Here is a 22,380-nt window from a genome sequence, read left to right on the forward strand (position 1 = left end):
CTGCATATGGATGTTTACAGCTGCTTTATAATTGCCAAAGCTTGGAAGCAACCAAGATTTCTTCAGTAAGTGAATGGATAAACTGTGGCACATGCAGACAATGAAATATTCAGCACTAAAAAAAAAAAATGAGCTAACAAGCCATGAAAAGACATGAAGGAAACGTAAATGCATATACTAAGTCGAAGAAGCCAATCTGAAAAGGCTACATTTTACGTAATTCTAACTATAAGACATTCTGCAAAAGGCAAATCTATGGAGGCAATAAAAATATTAGTAGTTATTGGGATTTAGTGGAGAGGAAGGGATGAATAGGTGGAGCAGAGGGGATTTGGGGTGCAGTGAAACAACTGTTTAGGATACTGTAACTGTAGATACATGTCATAATACATGTATCTAAACCCATAGAACGTGCAACACCAAGACTGAGCCTTAATGTTACCTACGGACTCTCAGTGATAATGATGTGTCAGTGTCCGTTCATTCATTGTGACAAATGGACCACTGTGGTGCAGGATGTCCATAGTGAGGGAGGGTGAGCATGTTGAGGGACAGGGAGGGATGTATCAGAACTCTCTGCATTTTATGCTCAATCTTGCTAAACCTAAAACTAAGCTGAAAAATAAAGTTTATTAATTTTTTAAAATCCTGATGTCTTATTTCTACTTTGATTGCAAATAATCTGTGAACAGCCTATAGACCAAGGCTCTCAAATTTCACAAAGTCCCGAATAGCAACCCCTTATCTTACCTTGTGCTCCTTCAGAAAGCCCTATATTTTCCAGTTCATTCTCAATTTTCACAACCTTTCCATGAATATCTTCTCACTCTCTTCTTCCCCTCACCCCTGAGCAACTACTTTGCTCGTGGAGGATGGGGAAGGAGAATCAATCAAATCATGAGATTTAATCAATTTGAAGTAGGTATGAACGATTGAAATTTCTACGAAATGAAAATTGTGTTAATTCAAACCTCAAAGGTGTGCCGAGGTGAATTTCTAAAGCAGGGCCCCTCTGGGCCTTTGGTCTCCTCTGAGTTGTGACCAACACCAACCCTTCCCATTCATCATCTCACATACTCAGCAAAGTAACCAGGCATCCCACTTTTGAAAACATCATGAGTGAGTGGCCAGTCAGGTGTTACTAGTCAAAATGTTCCAAATCTGTGAATTCTAGACTTTGTGATAGTCTCCAGTGGTGACAGGCTTGTAAGAATTGAGTCTAGATGGTGCTAGAACACCTCTCAGCTAACAGGCCAATAGGGCTAAGGTCCTCAGTGAATCAGGCTGTGCTAATCACTTCTCCCCTGCTCACTCCTACACAACGTCAGTCTGTCAGTTATCACCCATATTAGCATTTCAAAATTTGCACTGGGCAGTGTTATCACATGGCTGTAATGCTCTATTAGTGGATTGGCCATATGTGCCAATTGCCTGTGACAATCCCAGGTTACACCTCTTTTACCAGCAAATTATTGATAGCTCTCCCTCTCACTCTCAAGAGCATCCCCTTTGGGGCAATAAATAATAATGTCACTGGGATGGTTAATACTGAATGTCTACTTGATTGATTTGAGGGATGCAAAGTATTGTTCCTGGGTGTGTCTGTGAGGGTGTTGCCAAAGGAGATTAACATTTGAGTTGGTGGACTGGGGGAGGCAGACCCACCCTCAATCTGGGTGGGCACCATCTAATCAGCGGCCAGTGTGGCTAGAATAACAGCAGGCAGAGGAATGTGGAGGGACTAAACTGGCTGAGTCTTCCAACCTTCTTTTTTCTCCCGTGCTGGATGAGTCTTGCCCCTGAACATCGGACTCCAAGTCCTTCAGCTTTTGGACTCCTGGACCTACACCAGTGATTTGCCAGGGGCTCTCGAGCCTTTGACCACAGACTGAAGGCTGCACTGTCAGTTTCCCTATGTCTGAGGTTTTGGGACTCAGACTGGCTTCCCTGCTCCTTAGCTTGCAGATGGCCTATTGTGGGACTTCACCTTGTGATCGTGTGAGTCAATATTCCTTAATAAACTCCCCTCTATATATACATCTATCCTATTAGTTCTATCGCTCTAGAGAACACTGACTAATACAGTCACCTATTCATGAGAGAGGCTGACCTGTTATTTTAATAGACTTTTAACTGAATGCAGTAAGAAGACAGTAGGTCTATAGCTACTGTATTAGTCAGAGTTCTCCAGAGAAATAGAAGCAATAGAATGTGTATATATAGAGAGAAAGAGATTTAATTCCAGATGTTGACAACAGTTCATGTGAAAAAAACTTGGGGATTTAAATTAATCTTTTATAGGTATGCCTGATATTTCTGTTACCAAAAAGAAACAACAAAAACAAAAAAATGCAAACAAAGACTGTTTTAGGAAAAGTAGATTATCCTGACCAAGGGAGATAATAGTTTCTCTATATTTTTTGCTCGCCAGATTGTAATTTCCCTATTTTGTTTGGTTCTGAACACATTTTAAGAGGTACTGATGAAGCACAGAGCTTTTAGAAAAATATAGCAAGAAATATCATGGTAACAGGGATCATCTAGATAGCATGAATATGTAGATGTCTCCAAATGCCAAAGTGTTAGGGCGGTATATTTTGGTGTGGTGTGAGAAAGAATTTCCCGGTTACTGGAGTGCAATAGACCACTTCACGAAGTTGTGAGCTCACTCTCTTTGGAAGAATCTAACAGATTTGAATAACCTTTTTGAGTGGTATCATGATGTGTGGAAGGATAAACTCTACATGACTTCTAAGTTCCTTCTCAATTCTAAGCACTTAAGTTTAAATAGTCTGTAATGAGAAATTGTTACTATTTTCAAAAGGATTCCTCTTAGGCAGTGAATTGACACCACAAAACACACCTGCTTAGGATCCATGAGATCCTAACATAGAAGATGTTGGCAGATGCCAAGACATCAAAGAAGGGTGGAAGTATTTCAGGAGGCAAAAGAATGTGGCAAATTTGCCAAATTGGAGGCACCACCAAGAATACAATGTTGAGATTCTGATATGCACCCCAAATACTGAAATAAGTATATACGTTTATTCTACTATTTAATAGGTCTACATGAGGGGCAATGACAAAGACATAAGCTGAGAGATTTGGAGAAAGTGCCGTCGTCTGAATTTCAGATATTCAGGAATTAGGTTTTTTGACATTCTGCTAAGGAAAATTTTTCTTACTGTGAATCTGAGTGTAGAAAAAAACCATTTAGAATTACAAGTTTCCAAGAGCTCAAATATCTTTCTACTTGGTGTTAAAAAAGAACTTTAAACATTTGTCAGCCTTTGCTGTGTTACTTATCCAACCATTCCATCTCCTCTTTGCCATGTGCGTCTATCAAAACTCAGTTCTCTTCACACTTCATGCGGTACATCTTGGGAAAAGCAATCCACTGTTGGCCTCAAGAATCTCTGCATTTGCTTGCTGAATACATCAAAGATTCAAGGCCCTGACCACTCTTTACCCAAGCCATTTCTCAGAGCTGGGTTTGCAACCTTGAGAAATGAGGGCAACATCTCTCCTAAGACAAAGAGCAGGCTTGCTTCTGCTTATTACAAAAGTAGCAGATTCTCCAAGCTCAGCTTTCCTCTCCTGTAATGCAACCCACTGCATGTGCAGGCATCCATCTAGGCCCATCTCTGCCATCCGCTGTGTGTGACTCGGGGCACAAAACTCTGGCTACTGTTTTTGCTTTTGTAATAACGTTTTTTAGCTCTGACCCACAAGTCTCATGTCTCCTGCCAATATTCATGAAGTAAGAAAAAGGCGAACTCATAAGTTTGTAAGTATGATAAAATCTCAGACCATTACAATTGAGGAAGTGGCTAATAATTACACTTCCCCTCTCCACCCCAAAACTGATCCCAACACTGGTTCAACCAGGTGTTAAGCTATTGAACAGAGGAACGTATTGAAAGGAGAAGGATCAGAAAAGAAATGGGATGGTGTCTAGAAGCATTGGCCAAAACTGGGCACTGACATGGAAATTCTGAATAGACTCGAGTAGTACAGACAAACTCCATAACTGTGTTTGAGACCAGGCCTGCCTACCTCTTTCAGCAAAAAAGCTAAAGTCTATATTTTATGCCTCTGAGCATTTCTTTTGCTAATTTATTCACTTAATGAATATTTATTGAAAGACCTGGGGCAAGACTAAAGAGACAAAATTTTCAGAAGACATCTATAGGGTCAGATTGGCTGGGACTCTAGCTATTATTATGTAAGTTATTTTATATTCTAAATAAAATTATTTTCCCTTGTTCTACATTTATTCATGGGCTCACAAAGCTCATTTTCATGATCTCTTGGGTTCTACTCCAGCTACATCTTTATTCTGCATCTCCTTGTCTACTAAGGTTATAATTTGTGCACCTTATCCAATAAGACAAAAAATGCAACTGTTCCACTCTCTGCCCAGTTGAAGACTTCTGGTTATCTGAGAGTAACCCACGTTTAGGTGAGCCTCCTATATTTATGCAGTCACTCGGCATTCAACCAATATTTACTGAGCACTTTCCTTCTACCAGGCACTGTTGTAAAGAGCTGGAAATGAGCAGTCAAGACAGAAAGGAGCCCATTCTAGTGGGGGCCTGGAGATAGGAAGGAAGCATTAAATGCATGTTCTCAGATATGGCCAAAAGTGAAATACAGTAATAGGACAGAGAGTACAAAAATAAAGATTATTTTCTAGTAGGTAACTATAGAAAGCGTTGCTGAGATCACACTTAGAAAGTGAAAGAAACCAAGCGCTTGGACACCCAGGGGTAGAATGTTTCAGGCAGAGGAAACCACAAAGGCAAAGGAATGAGTGGCCCATCTGAAGGACAGAGTGCATCAGAGCAGCCAGAACTGAGGAGGCCAATGAGGGGAAGGAACTGAGAGGTCTACAAGATCCCCCCACAGTCATCTGGAGGTAAGAGCTGAGGGAAACTAAGTCTGGGAGTCCTGTGAGCAAAATAAATAACTATCCAATCATGTATGTTCTCCTAGATTGATCTTAAGACAGTTAGAGTACCAGAAAGCATGCTCCCAGAATCACTTATCTCAGCTTCTCAGTAATGGATGTTCACTAACTTCACAACAATGTGGAGGGCACATTATGTCACTGTGTTTTCTCAGCCCTGTCATGTCACTTCCAACATAGTCATCTTATCAGAGGCAGAAATAACGAAGAATAGAGAATAATTCTAGAACATCAGATCATGGGATTAGGTGATTAAATATTGTTATTACTAATTGAGCCTTGAACAATGCAAGAATTAAGGGCACCAAGCCCTCTGGTAACCAAAAATCCAGGTAAGGCCAGGCATGGTGGTTCACACCTGTAATCCCAGCACTCTGGGAGGCCGAGGCAGGTGATCGCTTGAGGTCAGGAGTTCGAGACCAGCCTGGCCAACATGGTAAAACCCCATCTCCACTAAAAATACAAAAATTAGCCAGGCATGGCAGAAAGCCCCTGTAATTCCGGCTATTCGGGAGGCTGATATGAGAGGATCACTTGAATCCAGGAAGCAGAGGTTGTAGTGACCTGAGATGGTGCCACTGTACGCCAGCCTGGGTGACAAAGCAAGACTACGTCTCAAAAACAAAACAAAACAACAACAAAAAAGCATGTATAACTTTTGACTCGACAAAAACATAACCACTAATAGCCTACTGTTGACTGGAAGCCTTGGTGACCATGTAAACAGTCAATTAACACACATTTTGTATGTTGTATGTATTATATACTGTATTTAAGCTAGAGAAAAGAAAATGTTATTGAGAAACTCATAAGGAAGAGAAAATACACTTACTCTTTATAAACTGGAAGTGGATCATCATAAAAGTCTTCATCCTCACTGTCTTCACATTGAGTAGGCTGAGGAGGAGAAGATAGGGGTTGGTATTGTGCTTTCAGAGGTGGCAGAAGTGGAAGAGGTGGAGGAGGGAAAACAGAAGGCCAGAGAGGCAGGGACACTCGGTATAACTTTTGTGGAAAAAAATTCACGTATAAGTGGACCTGTGCCGCTCACACCTGTGTGGTTCAAGGGTCAACTGTAATATCAAAAGCACCAGAAAACACATTTTATGCACCTGTGATCCCTGGAGTAGAGAGAGGTGGGAGAAGGGAGAAAAAAGATCTTCCAGGTAAACCAGCATCAGATCCTGTGAGAGTATTAGGGCCTTACCTAGGGAAAGGATGTCATTCAGAGAGCAATAGAAGAAGAGGAAAAATGTGATCCACGTCTTTTTGCCTTAGTTCCGTTTTCCCACTAGATGTGAAGAGACAGGAATGTTTCATATTAACTCCTGCTGCAAGTTTTTAATAAAGGCATTAAAGCTGACCCTGAGTCTCATCCAACTAACTGAACGGGAGAAGATCGAAAGCTCTTCAACATTTTTATGTATTGTTAAGCATTATCTCAACAACCAAACAAATGTTAAGACCAGAAATAACTGACCCATAATTCCATCATTTTAATAAAATTGAATACAACATAAATTTTATTTATTTCTATTGTCATTTCTAATCTTTTTATATAGACTCATCATAAGCAAAATTGTTGTAATAATTTTATAGAGGTACAATCTCATATTCTTATGAAGATTTTCTTTTCTTTTTTTTTTTAGAGGAGGAGGAGAGAGTTGGCTTCATTTCTGGTTATCCAAGTGGGCTGCACTGTCTGGGTAGAACAAACTCTGGCTTTTAAATTTTCACAACAAAATGACAACGCTGCCTTCTGTGCATCTGGTCTCTAAGCACATGGTTCTCCCTTTTATCAGCAACATAGACTTTATTCAGGACAAGTACTTATCAGAGAAACCAACTGTAATTCAAAAGCTCCCTTGTATCCAATATGAGAGTCAAATAGACAAGCAAACCACCTATGCTTTTAGGTTTTCCAAGCTCTATCTTGTATTGCTAGATCATCAGAAAGTGAAGTTTCAGAATCACACGATCTAAGCTCTCCAGTGTCACACTATATTCTGTATAAAGGGTTGATACTGGTAGATTTCATGCAAAAAGCACCTTTTTTCCTTTTTTCATTGTGAGCCAGATTTACCTACGAAGAAAAGACTCGCATTGTAAATGTGTTGTGAGGTTTTGTTCTAGAAAAAAAGCCACTCTCTGCAAAGCTTTTTCATATGCTTCCTTTTTCTAAAAATTAAAGCATAAAATCAGGATGATGTAACCCCTATGTGCCTTGTGGTTTGGCTCAGCCGCTTGGAAAGTCAGTCACATTTGTGACCCATTATAGCAAATATTCTGTCTCAGATTATCTGTTAACATCTCTTCCTGCTCTTTATAAACAGTTTTCTTTTAACTTCAACATTAATTTTGCACTAATTTTTATATCATATTAAATCCTCTTAGATGAAGAGGATATAATACGTACAATACGCGCTAACGGTGTGATACGTATACAAAGTATAAAGGGCACTTCAGGGGATCAGGACAATTCCGTGGACCGAGGGGTCAAGCCTTTAGTGATTTCACCACAGCATTCAGACTGGAGAAAGGAGGACATTAACGCAGGAATATTCCTTGAACAAATTTAGTAAAGAAATCTCTGTAATAAGAATACATGCCTGGCCATAAAGAAGGACTGCTTGGGGCAAAGAATGGAGCATGAAGTTGCAAAGGCATCAGGGTCAGTACTAGAGTGCTTTAAATATCAAGTTCATGAGTTTAATCTCTAGCCTGTAAGTAACTTTTGAGCAGGGAAGTGGCTGATGAAATTGTCTAGATAATTACGACCAAGATGCCACCATCAGCAGATCTACATTTCTTTGGAGGATAGTTCACGTGTTGTACAGATGGTGCAAGTTTGTTTTTAGACATTAAAATTTAAGTCCCAGCCAGGTATCTTAGCGGAAATGCCCAGTAGATTGTGAGGTAGGAGCCTGGAACTTGTCAGCAAGACAGATTTTTGGAAATTATCCACATAAAAGAGCATTAAAGAAGCAATAAGAAAAGATGAGTGCTCTGGGCTCCTTCTCCTTCAACAAATATTTAAAATAACCCCAGAGGGCAGAGACTCCAGGAAGAGACAGGTTAAGTTCTGAATTAGAGGGCAAGGGGACCGACAGGACACTTGAATGCCCTCAAAATTGATGCCTTCTCTCAGTCCCACAAAGACTAAATTTAGAATGGTCTTTCAGTGCTTCCAGATTAGAGAGTTAATGAGTAATCATTTCTTTGTTTTGTTTTGTTTTGTTTTTTGGCAAGTGGGTAATAAATAATGACGCAGAGAAGCTAAAAAAAGAAAAAAGGAAGAAAATGTATGTTATCCATGAACTGGGAAAACAAATTCTTTAGGGAATAACAAAAGGGCAATACTGCCAACTCAGCTGGGGCAAATGAAGAGCAGGCAGTGCCTCAAGGTTGTTTAGTGATACCTTATATGGCAAATAGTATTCAGTGTCAAGAGAAAAAAACTTATACTGTGGGAAGCCATAGCCCTCTGTTAAAATCACTGAGAGAATGAGAGAAAAGGAGAAAACAGAGGTAATGCTAGCACCTTTATAGCAAAGGTAAGACCTTTGGAATGCAGGACTCAGACACATGATAAAAGAGCCACATAAATTACACTCAAAAATAGCCTGGTGTTCATGGGCTATCATTGGAACTGGTTAGTCTGAACCTGGCTGAGTGCAAAAGAGAATGTTGCAGAATGGGAAGTTCAGTGTGACCTACAGGAAGATGGAGGTCAAGATTGTAGAGAAGAAAGTATAGTAGACAAAACTTGAGACTTGAAGATTGGATGACGGGCCAAAGAGTTTGGGCTCCACCTCGTAGGTAATGGACTTGATCAGAAATTTGTAAGAAAGGGAGAACAGCAAATTCCTATTTATGTTGGAAAATAGGACTCCTGTGTAGATGCACACACCACTTGGCCAGATTACAGCAGGAGGGAGGCCAATTAGAAGTTTTTGCAAAGGGTGAACAGGAGCTGATGAGGGCCTATGCTAAGGAAGCCATAGGAGAATGAGGGTGGGGCTGGAGGAACAATATGTAACATTATTCTTTCAGTGTAGTCATGGACTTTAGAAAGCAGTTATCTTACAGTCAACTTTTGAGCCACCATTCCTCTTTTTACCTTTGTGCCTTCGTATAAATCAGCTGGCCAGGGAACACAATTTCTCAGAGGTGAGGAGGAAGCACATATGTAAGCAATACCACCTTGCTTAGCAAAATAGAATGTAGAACCTCCAGGGCTTACTGTAGTATTTAAGAAAGGTGCTCAAAGGCCAGGCACAGTGGCTCATACCTGTAATCTCAGCACTTCAGGAGGCCAAGGATTGCTTGAGCCCAAGAGTTCAAGATCAACCTGGGCAACAAAAGGAGACCCCATTTCTAAAAAGAATTTTAAAAATAAGTTAGCCAGGCATGGCGGTGCCTGCCTGTAGTCCAACCACTCAGGAGTTCTAAGGTGGGAGGATGGCTTGAGCTCACCTGGCTGAGGTTGCAGTGAGACCTGATTGTGTCATTGCACTCCAGCCTGGGTGACAGAGCGAGACCCTGTCTCAAAGGCAAAAAAAAAAAAAAAAATTGCTAATGCATAGACTCCTGATGCCATCACCCTCAATGACCTCTTCCTTTTGAGAGTTTCTCTTTTGGTTGTCATATTCCCAACATATGGGTTTCATGTGTTGGGAATATGACAAGGTAGACGTGTTAGTCTACCTTTAAATTTTGATTGTACCCAGACAAAGAGCTCTTTCCATGCTTCCCCTTAGCACTGACAAAAAAAAAAAAAAAAAAAAAATTGCACTGACAAGTGAGAATCAAAAGGAAAGACTTGAAAGAGATACCATATCCTCTAAGCGCCACCCCGTAGCAAGCTGTCAGGTCAGACCACAAGTGTGGTAGAAACCTTCAGAGTCTGAATTCACACTCCTCTGGGTTATATTCAAATCCTCTCTCTTCTGAATAGTCTCACGGCTTTAGCCAGGTCCTTCAATGCTCTGCATCAGTCATATATGATTCCAAGGAAAGTGGACACAACTTAAGAGACAACATTTGAAAAGCAACTGGCACTATATGAGCATGTGTATCTCTTAGTAACTTAATTTCGCCGCTAGCAAAAGAGACCCAACTCTAGTGGGTTTATTTACAAACCCACACAAGGGTTTGTTCTCTTGCAGAGAAGAAGTCCAGAGGTAGGCAGTCCAGGCAGGCAAGACAAATGCAAAAGTCGTTAGAGACCCAGAGGTCCCTTCTCTTCCACCTTCAAAGTCACCTCAGGGCCAAGTTGGCTGCTGGGCACAGGAAAGAAGAATGCATGCCTTCCTTTTACAGGTAAGTAACTTTCACTTATGACTCACTGATAGGAACTTAGTCACGTGGTCATATCTGATATAGTTGGGATACGTGTGTCCTCTAAATCATTCGTTGAAATGTAATCCCCAGTGTTGGAGGTGAGGCCTGGGACAAGGTGTTTGGGTCATGAGGGCAGATCCCTCATGGCTTGATGCTGCTCTCACAGTAGTGAGTGAATTCTCCTCCGATCTGGTTAAGTGTGTGGTACCTCTTCCCCTAACACTCTCTCTAGCTCTGCTTTCCCCATGTGAAGTGCCTTCTCCCCATCCACCCTCCACATGAATAAAAGCTCCCTGAGGCCTCCCCAAAAGCTGAGCAGATACCGGCACCATGTTTGTACAGCCTGCAGAACCCTGAGCCAATTAAACCTCTCTTCTTTATAAATTACCCAGTCTCAGGTATTTCTTTATAGCAATGCAACAATGGCCTAATACAATATCTAATTGTGAAGTATGCAAATCTAGCTGAAAATCTAGTTTTTAGCTGGGCACACTGCCCCGGGGTCTTTCACAAAAATGGAAAAAAGGACATTTGATTAATAATTAGCACTGTCTGCTAAAACTTTTATTAAATATTAGTCCTCTTCTCTCTCAATATAAAAATATTCATTGTGGGGCTGAGCACAGTGGCTCACACCTGTAATCCCAGCACTTCGGGAGGCCAAGGCAGGTGGATCCCTTAAGCCCAGGAATTCAAGACCAGCCCAGCCAACATAACAAAATCCTGTCTCTACTAAAAATACAAAAATTAGCCAAGCATGGTGGTGGGTGCCTGCAATTCCAGTTACTTGGGAGACTGAGGCAGGAGAATCACTTGAACCCAGGAGGTGGAGGTTGCAGTGAGCCAAGATTGCACCACTGCACTTCAGCCTGGGTTAAAAAAAAAGACTTGGCCTCAAAAAAATAATTCCTTGTGAAATTTCATATTATATCTTTGGTTTTTATTGATCAGTGGCAAAATGAAAGGTCAAATGAAGAGTATTTTTGCATCTTTTAAGAAATTATTAATATATCATCCAAAATGCTCAATGGTCCATGACTTAGGCAATAAATTAGTGCCAGACCAAAAATCCCTCTCTTCTGGTTGAAGGGATTTTTTTGGTTTGTTTCTGCTTTTACTAGATAAAAGGTATATTTTTTAGTCATATTTTGCTTTGGCTAGCCATTTTGCAATCGATTTTAACATCATCCTTAGTCTAAATTTTAGATACAATCATTTCCCAAACATTTTATTAATTGGCTCTTATACTTTTGTTCTTATATTAATAATTCTTCAGACATATGCACCTGAGATTCTTTTGGAAGTTTAAGGAAGTTGAAATAACAAATCAATCCAAAGATTTGGCACTTGTTCAGTGAATTCCTTTGAACTGTTCTTTGGCTCCAATGCTCCAATGCTTAAATAATTACTACATAATTGCAAAATTTAGCTTCCAAGGTACTATATGAAAAGAACGACCATGAAACTAATGCCAGTGATGTTTTAAGATCTGGAAATACATAAAGAGTTTTCTTCAAATATGATGCAACTGAGTAAGCAACAAACTATAGTGAAATCCATTTTAAGAAACATTAAAGTTTTCAGAACTAGAATTGAATTGCAGCCAAGTACTTTCAAAAAACTAAATCTAATCTGACAAGAAACAGGAATTGTTACATGAATACATTTAATAAAATGGACATTTGAGAAAGAAAAAAAATCACAAGAGAAATGGAAAAACTCATAAGATTGAAAAACAGAATGCGACCTATGAGGTTATTTAGAGGGCAAAATGCTGGAAAAGATAACAGATGAAGATTGCTCAGTGGTCATAGCATTTTTTTTAAAAAGGCTAAATAGTAGGGCTTCTCTGTTTAGGACAAATGAAGACAATTCTTTTTTTTTTTTTTTCTCAGCTATTCATTGTCAGAGAGCACATATTAAGAGATGAAGGAATAAGGTGAGGCAAGAAAATGAATTCTGACCATCTTTAACTAGAAAGAAAACTGATGATTAAAAATGAAACTTCTGTCTTTTCTCTTTACTTCACACATTGATATGGTTTGGCTGTGGGTCCCCACCCAAATTTCATCTCAAATTGCAATCCCCATGTGTCAAGGGAGGCCCCTGGTGGGAGGTGATTGGATCATGAGGGCAGTTTCCCCTATGCTGTTCTCCTGATAGTGAGTGAGTTCTCATGAAAGCTGATGGCTTTTAAGTGTGGCACTTCCTCTCTCTCTCTATCCTGCCACCGTATAGGACATGCCTGCTTCCCCTTCACCTTCAGCCATGATTGTAAGTTTCCTGAGGCCTCCCCAGCCACGAGGAACTGTGAGTCAATTAAACCTCCTTTCTTTATAAATTACCCAGTCTCAGGTAGCATCTTTATAGCAGTGTGAGAACAGACTAATACACGTATCTATCCTGATTTCCCATCACACACTCTGCCTCTATATTGACCTGTTTCCTTGCAGCTCCACAACTGTGCAGTGCCTAGAACTATCTTTGTGTCTTTTCTCATGGTCTTCCCTCCTTAGAAAGTTTTCACATAGCTGTACCTTAACCATCCTTCCAGGACCATCTAAAGCCTTGTATTTTCTGCCAGTTACTGGCCTCAATATAATATTTTCCCCAAATTCTCCAGCACTCAGGCTCTGCCACACAACACAGCACTTAATTATGTACAGACTGATAGTATTTCAGGTTGTTTTACATATGTTGGTCTTGGAACTAGAAGGGAAGCTGCCTGGGGATGTTTTTCATGTCTCTGAGGACCTACTGTGCCTCACACAAGCCCAGCACAGATTAGTGTCAACTGTAGAGAAGGCAACCCAGACCCTATACTTCTATGTATGTGTTTTTCCTTTTTCTCTTTGCATGACACTTAATACATGCAATTATGAACTCTCCCGAGTAAAAATCTACCATTGACACCTGACCATGTTCTTATTTTCTTGGCAGTTCTCCCCCTTCGGAACCAGAGCAGTAGGGCAAGGAAAGAGCTGGAGTTGAGGGATTCAAATTCAATGGGTCCTAAATTTAATGACAAGTCTTTATGAAAGAAGAAGAAACAGAAACAGACAAGGGGAAGAAGTCCATGCAAAGACAGAGGCAGTGATGAGGGTGACAAGCCTACAGGCCAGGCAATGCCAAGGATGGCCAGCAGCCACCACAAGCTGGAAGAGACAGGAAGGATTCTCCCTAAGAGCTCTCAGAAGAAACAGGGCACTGCCAGCATCTTGATTTTGGAGTCCTGGCTCTAAAACTGTGAGACAATAAATTTCTGTTGCTTTAAGCCACCAGGTTTGAGGTAATTTGTTACATCAGCTACAGGAAACTAATATAGTCTGTTGTGGAACTTTACATTGTAGTAAAGAGACAAAATACACTAAAAAGAAAGTGTAATATAGTAGTGAGCGCAGTAAGAAAACAAAACAGGATAATGTGAAAGAGTGTCACCAAGAGCTACTTTCGATTAGATGGTAAAGAAGCCTCCATTTAATCTCTTCCATTGTTCCTAGAAAAAAAAATTGTCAGGTCCAAATTCATTAATTTGTTAAGCAGTTTTTCCATGCTCATATTAAAGATTATTTTCTTCAGTTCATTTTTGTTGTAATTTTCTTTATTTCTTTTTTTTTTTTTTTTTGAAACTGGTCTTGGTCAGTTTCCCAGGCTGGAGAGCAGTGGCATGGTCTCGCTTCACTGCAACCTCTGCCTTCCAGGTTCAAGCCATCCTCCTACCTCAGCCTCCTGAGTAACTGGGACCACAGCTGCACGGTAGACCCAGCTAATTGTTTTTTCTTTTTTTGGTAGAGATGGGATTTCACCATGTTGCTTAGGCTGGTATTGAACTCCTGGCCTCAGGCAATCCTCCCATCTCCGTGTAGTTTTCTTTTTTTACATGTTTGATTGATAGATCATAGTTGTACATATTTTGGGGGTATATGTGATATTTTGATACATCTATACAATGTATAATGATAAAATTAGGGTAATTGAAATATCCATTTCCTCAAATATTTATCTTTTATTTGTGTTGGGATCATGACAAATTTTTTCTTCTAGTTATTTTGAAATATACAATAAATTATTGTTAACTATATTTTCCCTACTATACTATTGAACACTATAACTTATCTGCTCAACATAAGTGTATGTCTCTACTCATTAACCTACTTATTTTAATCCCCCTACTTCCCTTCCCAGTCTCTGATAACCATCATTCTACTCTTTACCTGTAGGAGATCTACTTTTTTTGCTCCCACATATGAGTGATAATGTGATATTTGTATTTCAATTCCTGGCTTATTTTACTAAATATAATGACCTCCAGTTCCATCCATGTTGCTGAAATAACAGGATTTCATTCTTTTTTGTGGCCATATAATATTCCATTGAGTATGTATGCCACATTTTTTTATCCATTCGTCTACTGATGGATACTTGGGTTGATTTAATGTCTTAGTGATTATGAACAACGCTGCAGTAAATCTGGGAGTGCAGATATCTCTTTGACATACTGATTTCCTTTCTTTGGCTATATACCCAGCAGTGGCATTGGTGGACTGTGCAGTAGTTTCTTCAGTTCATTTTAAAGTGTAAGGAAGATATTAGTATTTCCAGATACCTGCTCTAGGACATCATCAACATGTACCTGATGACCTGGAAACGACAGTGCGAATTGCCCTAAGTTGTGGCCATAGCATAGACTTAAGACTAAAATAAAATTATAAAATAAATCACTTACCCAGGAAATAGATAACAAACTTCAATATAATTCAACATTGTTCACACTGTGTTTCTTCATATAATAATTATTGCATTCATATTATTAAGCAAATGTTAGAGATTTTAAAAATAGACATAGTCCTGTGCTAGGGAAGTGTGCAGTCTATGGGGAAATACTGACATTGAATAAGTTATTTCAAGCAAAAAAGAATGTTTAAAAAAAGAAAATATTTGGGTAACAGCAAGGGTGGGGTCGAACAGAGAGTGCAAATGGTAAAGACCCCCAGGCTCATATATGTTCTTTATTCAACAATTATTTTTTGAGGGCTTACTATACGCCAGGCACGACAGACAGTAATAGGTGCAATAAGTGAATTATTTACTATTTTATAATAAGTAAGTTCTATGGGAAAAAGGAAAAGTAGAAAAGAAAAAGGAGGACACGTAAGTGTCCATTCAGAGATGGTATCATTGAGAAAGTGAGAATTGAGCAAAGATCTGAAAACGTTAGCCAGGCAGATGTACAGGCAAAGAGAACAGCCAGTGCAAGGGTCCTAAGGGCAGAGTGTAGCTGGCACATCCAAGGAATGATAAGAAGGCCAGGGTGGTGGAGACAGAGAGAGTAAGGAGAGAGGAGAAGACAAGTTCAGAGACGGACCGGGGACCAGATCCTTTACGGCCCTGTAGGCTGCTGTGAAACCATCTTTTACTGACAGTGAACAGGCAACCGCAACCAGAAATGTTATTTCCTCACCTACATAGCATCTCAATGACTGCATGGCTCAGCTCCACCATGATTTCTAACTTGAGGACCACAGGTATTGGCATTGCCTAAGGGAGTTTATCATCATTTCCACATACAAGGAGGCACATCCTCCTCCCTTCTCCCGGCTACTCCCACACAATCTAGGAAAACCGCATATCCATAAATAGAAGGGCTTGCCAGAACTCTGACAGGAAAATGGCATTAATGCATTTTTAAAGGTGAAAGAATAAAGCCCATTCATAAATCAAAGTGAGCTAATTTTAAAACGTCACCTGGCCCACTGTCACTCTGGGAAGGAGTGGGAGCAAGGAACAATAGACTTCCAGTTGACATGGTGGGTGCAGGGGGAACATCTGAGCACCAAGCCAAATGCCTCAGTCTCTTTTATCCTGTTAGCACTATTAAGAAAAAGAAAAAGAAAAAAAAAAACTGGGCTAAGGGACCATTTTTCACTTTGAACAAGACAATGTTAAAAATTAAACTGAAACATTAGGAAAAGAGGAGACTATCTCCTTGTTTTGAAAAAGCATTCAAAAGCATGGCCTGTCAAAGAAACAATGTGACCCAGAAGACAACCAGCCTTTGATATGGTCCTTCATATGACAGTTTTGAACCTGCTCTACTCACCCAGAGGAGAGCCACTAGATTGGCAACAATGGAAAGAGAAAGCTTGCACAAGTTCTAGTCTCTTAGGCAAAGTACTCACCTTGAACCAGAAACCCTTCCTGTAATTTCCTTCTTTAGATAAAATAAAGATTTGTAGTCTCTACAGTTCATAATTGCAAGTCAGAAGACTCCTGGGTCAGAACAGAACCTATGCAGTTGGCCTCAGGAGAGTCAGCCTTGTACACCTGGAACAGCCCATCCAAGTGTCCTTCATGTGACATTTCCTTTACAGCTACACGGTCCACAGTTATTAGGTTGGTGCAAGAGTAATTGCGGGTTTTGCCATTACTTTTAGTGGCAAAAGCCGCAATTGCTTTTCATCAACCTATACATAGTGCCTTAGCAGTCTAAGATACCACATTTTGCATGTTTTTTTAAAAGAAATCACCTATAAATTCTCAACCATGTTTGTGGGGGCAGGTGGAATAAGGGGAGAAAGGCAAGTTATGCTTTGTTTTTATCTGAACTCTGACTCCTATAACCTGAGCAATAGAAAACATACTAATCTCCATAAATATAGAATCTTCCAAACAAAAAGTCCAGAAGATTATCTTAGACAATACCGTCGTTTTACCAAGGAAACCCAGCTAACTAGACAAATGATGACTAGTGACTCAATGTCTCTGTCAGCTGGGGTCAACATTTTTAAGAGGTGAATTGTGAAACTTTTAAAGGAAATCAAAGTGCTCGAAATTCTGTGCATAATTTGTTTCTCTTCCTGTTAAAGCAAATTCAGTTCCAAACAGGGGCAGTTGCACTACACAACTCCAGGGGGCATCGTTCATATTGTAGTCTACAGCATGTCCCCTTCTGGAAGTACACAGTGAGGGTTCTAGATAGAGGTACTCAGTGGCCCTTCCCAAATATCATTTGGTCCTTCTCAAATATCAGGTTAGTAAAAAAATACGCACAGACGTCCAACGTAAACTTAAAAATTAACTTCTTTGGCCTCGTGTTTTGGGGAGCTGGTTAAATGCAAAGTTTGACTAAAATAAAATAAGGGTCTCCAGCTACTCGGGAGGCTGAGGTAGGAGAATTGCTTGAACCCGGGAGGCGGAGGCTGCAGTGAGCCAAGATCGCACCACTGCACTCCAGCCTGGGCGACAGAGTGAAACTTCGTCTCAAAAATAAATAAATAAATAAAGTAAGGGTCTATGTAGAGGACATTTTTTTTTTCCCAGTGAAACTGCTGACAACTACTATAAGAGATCAAGGGCTTCATAGGCAAAAGTGGTCCCTCCTCTATTCCTACTTCTCCTATCCCAGTTCAGGCCATCATCAGCTAGGTCTATTGCTATGGGTCCTTCATGATAATACCTAGTTATATCTCTAGCTTCACCTCCTACTCCTCCTCACCTTGCGTTTTCCACTTTGCTAACATCAAGTCAGAGTCCGACATAACTACCTTCCTGTTTTGTGCTTCCCTGAGTTTGCTCGTATTGTTTCTTCTGCTTTGAACACCCCTCCCATCATTCTGCATTTGGCCAACTCTCAAGCATCCTCGGGGACTAAGCTCAGGTCTGACCTTTCAGAAAGTCTTCTCAGTTATCTTCTCCTCAATCCATTGGCAGTGAGAAGTGGACTCCTTTAAGCCATGCATTAAAATGGCTTCCATGTCTCGTCCCACTAAATTGTAAGTTCCTCCAAACCGTAGTAATAAAGGAGTCCGGGAGATCAGCAAGCACATTATGTCTTTAGACTTTGATCCTGACCAAGCTTCTCTGCCCAAGCTATTAGGCAGTTAATCCTCAAGTAACATTCACCATTGGCTGCAGTCACTGCCATGGAACATCTCGATCAGGTTGTAGTTACCTTGTCTGATCATTGCCTACGAGGCAATAAGTTGCATATCACAACCCATTTTTGGACATCCTAAAATCTTAACCATAAGATTCCACGGCCAGTCAGCGAATCCATTTTGGGCAGTGAGTAAGTTAAATATTTAAAGTATCTTGGAGTGAAATTGGCCTTGCTTATAGGTGTAGTTAGCCATTGGTTGCCTATTTGGGAGGTTTGCATTGTGATAACTGCCTTGGAGATTGAAAGACTACCATTAAAGATAAATTCCTGACAAATTATTTCAATCATTGATGGTCAACTGATTCAAGGAGGATTAGCTTATACTGCCCTAATGTATACAAGTCTGGTTGATATCAGAAGAGAAAAATGTATTAAACTCCACTGGTCTTGCACAGTTTCAAATGCTATTATGAGTCAGATGAATAATTCTTCTTAGATCATTCTTAGATAGAAGGATGCTCACTAACATGTGTCTCTTCTTCATTAACTCTTCATTTCTATTTGTAATTGTGATGGCCCCTTTCTTTTTATTTATTTTATTTTTTATTTTTTTTTGAGATGGACTCTCGCTCTGTCATCCAGGCTGGAGTGCAGTGGGGCAATCTCGGCTCACTGCAAGCTCTGCCTCCCCGGTTCACGCCATTCTCCTGCCTCAGCCTCCTGAGTAGCTGGGAGTAAAGGCTTCTGCCACCAGGCCTGGCTAATTTTTGTATTTTTAGTAGTGACGGGGTTTCACCATGTTAGCCAGGATGGTCTTGTCTACTGACCTCGTGATCTGCCTACCTCGGCCTCCCAAAGTGCTGGGATCTTTTTTTTGTTTTAACATGCTTTCAGAAAATGTTAAAATGTCTATGTTTACAAATGATTTTTTAAATTGAGAACATTTAAGATAGGCTGTTTTCTCTAGAGAGCTAAAAGTTCTTTTACCAACAAATTGAATTTATGTATCACTGTAGGTGGGTTTCCTTGAGAGAGTTAATTTTGTCCAACAGATAAGGAATCATGGAAACTTCAATCAACAGAAATAACATTTATGGGCTCAAAAGACTGATCATTTCCCATTTTCATATCTATTATGTTTCAAATCTATTTCCTTTGGACAAATATTGCTTTAGGATTAACAGTATGTTAGGCATTGTACAAGGCACCACACCATGGCCTGCATTTGGTTTTGCATTGTGTGTGCAAATTATAAGTATAAATTAATTTCCTGCATGTAAATAAATACCTAGACAGCCTGAGAAGCTAAGCCTTAAAATGCTTTTGGTTAAATATATTTACCTTGGAACAGCCTCTTAAGGATTAAGGATCCAACAACCCTCAAAGATTAATACTCAGAAGTCACAGAAACAGGGCCATAGACTTATGTCTCTGCAACGTCCCCTAACTTACTAAGATTAATGACCATGACACCCATCTTCACTACACATTATATGGACCGTGTACTAGACATGATTTGTGTATCTAAAAGAATCTCAAAATCTCAAGGTCAAGAATCCCGGCCTTCAAGGACTTTATGATATTGTGAAGAATTCTTTATTTAGTCAAACCTCCACTCAGCTGAAGGTCAGTAAGCCTTATGTCACAACAAAGGTAGGGAATCCACATAGCTGGAGTTGGCAAAAAGAAAATGTACAGGTGCTATCAATAACAAGTTGGAAACAGACAGGGAGAGAAATTGGCAAGCAAGCTGACAATTTGATGATTCTATGATCAAGGGATCAAAGTGCCTCACAGAAACTTTTGCTTAGGTCATCCTGAAAGTCTATGCGACTGCTAGTCACTATTCCAGGAGTTGTGAATTTTTGCATTTAAACAAGGATAACTGTAAACACCACAAAACACTATGGGGGGCTTGCGTTATATTAACTTCATTCAATCTAAAAACAGAAAGTGACTAATCCTTTCCAATCTTTCAGAAGGAAAATATTTGTACTGCCACATTTGTAATACCAATATTTACTGCCTCACTTTTAAAAATCTTTTTATGGGGGAAATCTATTGTTACTTCTTTGGTATACTACCAGAGAACTTAACTGAGAAAGGATAAAGAAAAGTGAACAAAGAAAGAAAAACATGTCAAATATTAAAGAACAATATACTGGCTATTTTTTCATAAGTCTAGCTCTGGTAATTGTAAAGCTACATGACAACAGTTACAGTTGGATAACAGTCAAATCTCATTAGTTTGGAATTCAGCAAGTAGGAGAAACAAAATCAATTTTTAGCAGTGGTGTGAAGAATCCAGTATGTCATTTTATTTGCACCATAACAATGCACCTAATAAGACCTTCTTCAGCCAGGAAACTTTTGAATAAGACAAGTTGATAGTGAGAGGAATTAAATTACTCTGTGATTTCCTCTCCCTTTCTATTGGCAAACTATGATCATTATTCATTGATCTTTCTTTTACTGGTCATGGCATCTGATGCATATAAAAGCAGACAATTCTAAATAACTGTTGTGAAGATATTCAAAATCCTTTCTTGTCAGCTCTGAAATGTTTTTGGCTTTGAAGAAGGTATTATTGAACTCATCTAATATTTGCAAATAAAATGGTTTTTAACTTTTAAAGAAACACAACTTTTCCTAAAGAAAGAAACTTGGGATTGTAATAAATACTTTTTCAGGACAAAGGAGAAGGTAAAAGGGAGAATGAGAAATAGAAAAAAAGGGAAGAAAATAATGTCCTGCATAAGAGTTAAGATAATGCAAGATGTGAAACACTTTTTTCCTTTTGATTCTAACATATCAACTTTTAAAATTCCCTTTACTCGTGTAAATGGTTGCCATGAATTTCCAAATTCAGCTGGAGATGAGGAAAATAAAGAAGGCACTCAAGTAGTGTGTGGTAGCCTTACCAGTACTTTCACCCACCCAGGTTTTGCAAGGAAGATTTTTCTGAAGCTGCGGAGTATATCATGACAGCAGACAACATATGGGAGAGTATAGAGATGTAAATGTTGCAACTGATTTCATTCCTACTGACCTGTCTGACCTTTAGCTTTTCTTGCTCCCCATTTTTACATTTATAATTGAAGTTTTTGAGGCAACCTTGAACTAGCCTCCCAGGTTCCAGTCTTTTCTCTACTCTTCTCAGTCATCCTCCATGTGGCTGCCAGTTATCTTTTGATAACATGTACGTCTTCATCCTGCTATCATGATTAAAACGTCTGCTGCCTTCTCAGACAGGATAAAATCCAGCTCCTCAGCAGGCCCAACAAAGCCCTTGGCAGTCTAACCCAGCTGTTCTTTGCATCTTTATCTTCTACCTCCTTCTTCTTCCCACCCTCATACTAGCCTGCATATCCACTGTTCCCTGAACAAACCATACTTTTGCTTTTTTATGTGCTGTCTTCACTCTCTGAATCCTTTTCTTTCCCTTTCCCTACCTCTCCACTGTAACATCACAGTCACCCTGGGGACACCTTCTCCAAGCTCCCAGGCCAGTGTGGCCCTTTGTTTTGAAATGCAAGTTTTGTTATTATTCAGGTATGGTGAGGACAACAGATGAGGAGATGACTGCCATTGGGAAGAGTTGGTTACTCACAGTTCCCAAGAGGAGGAGGCAAGCCATGCCACACAGGGCCATATGGGGGAAGCACCAAGGTAGGTCACAACAAAAGGGAGGGCAAGAGCCTTTATTTTGGTTTCTGCAGGAAAGACGAGCTCGGCAAGGTAAGAAGGCTTAGGAGTGGCTAGTTTGAATAATTTCAGAATGCTCTGGGGTATAGTGGGTGTCCTTAGTCATCTGGTCCCTGGCCCTGGAGCAATTAGAGGGGAGAATATTAGCCTTGAGTGTGAGAGCCCAGTAGAGGAGGTGGTTGGGTCTGTGGGCTCTGGATTGGTTGGTTTGCATATGAAAGTCATACTCCCTAGTGATGAGTTGTTTACTATCTCTAGGATTTGGCTACTCCTGGGAAAAGTAGTCAGTCTTCCAGAATTAGCAAGGATCCAAGATGTCAAAGCATCCGAATTACAGAAAACAAAAAGGCAGAATTAATACACCTCTCCCTACTGTAATTTGTACAATACTTATATAACACATTGCATTTAAGTTGTTTATTTCTGTCTGCTTCCTCAAGAACAGAGACCCCAACTTTGGAATATGCAAAGATCTAAATGGAAA

This window comes from Macaca nemestrina, chromosome 5, assembly GCF_043159975.1.
Source record: "Macaca nemestrina isolate mMacNem1 chromosome 5, mMacNem.hap1, whole genome shotgun sequence".
In the NCBI taxonomy this organism is placed as follows: domain Eukaryota; kingdom Metazoa; phylum Chordata; class Mammalia; order Primates; family Cercopithecidae; genus Macaca; species Macaca nemestrina.